The sequence below is a fragment of the Vigna radiata genome, chromosome 1 (assembly GCF_000741045.1).
Source record: "Vigna radiata var. radiata cultivar VC1973A chromosome 1, Vradiata_ver6, whole genome shotgun sequence".
Classification (NCBI taxonomy): Eukaryota; Viridiplantae; Streptophyta; class Magnoliopsida; order Fabales; family Fabaceae; genus Vigna; species Vigna radiata.
In genome coordinates, this window is record NC_028351.1 from 27842103 (window position 1) to 27842833 (window position 731).

Sequence of the window (731 nt, forward strand, 5' to 3'; positions counted from 1 at the left end):
AGTTCTTTATTAAAGGAAAAGGAAGCTGAGATTATTAGAAGAATAGCCAATATAAACGTGGAAGAGAAGGTGTGTTTCGAGCTTTTTTATTGTGTCTTGACTATTTGTTTTCTGCCTTTTGTATTTTGCTTATACTTTCCATTCCTTGTATGTTGTGACTATGGTTTCAGGAAGTGGATTCTTTGAAGAGCACGCTGGAGATGAAAGAGAAAGAATTATTTGCACTGGAATCAAAACTTAATTCTAGAGAAAGAGTAAGTCCAGGAATGCGGTTGCTATACAATGCAATAAAATGATGTGCAAAGTTCAAGAAAAAAAAATTACATAACATCATTGAATAATTACTTAGCACACATGACCTAGAAATGAAATTCAAAATTATACCAGTGAGATAGACATTCATCTTGAAATATATAGATTCTGAAGATGCTTAACCCCTGCACATATGCTTTCGCTCATGTTGAGGTCCAAGAGTGGTATTTTTGTGGAGTAAAATCAGATGACTTGATGCTTACAAATTTCTAAGAGCACTGAATAAATTCCATTTTGAATGAATGAATTTTCCCAGGGCTTAGGATTCTTTTGGTTTCTGCATTTGTGCAATGACTCAGGCAGATAGTAGTTCACAATTGAAAACTGTGACTGTGATATTACAAGTGCTATGATTTTACATCAGCATCTTGACATCTGCCTTTCGTTTGTGTATTTCATATTAAAATTGACAAATTTAT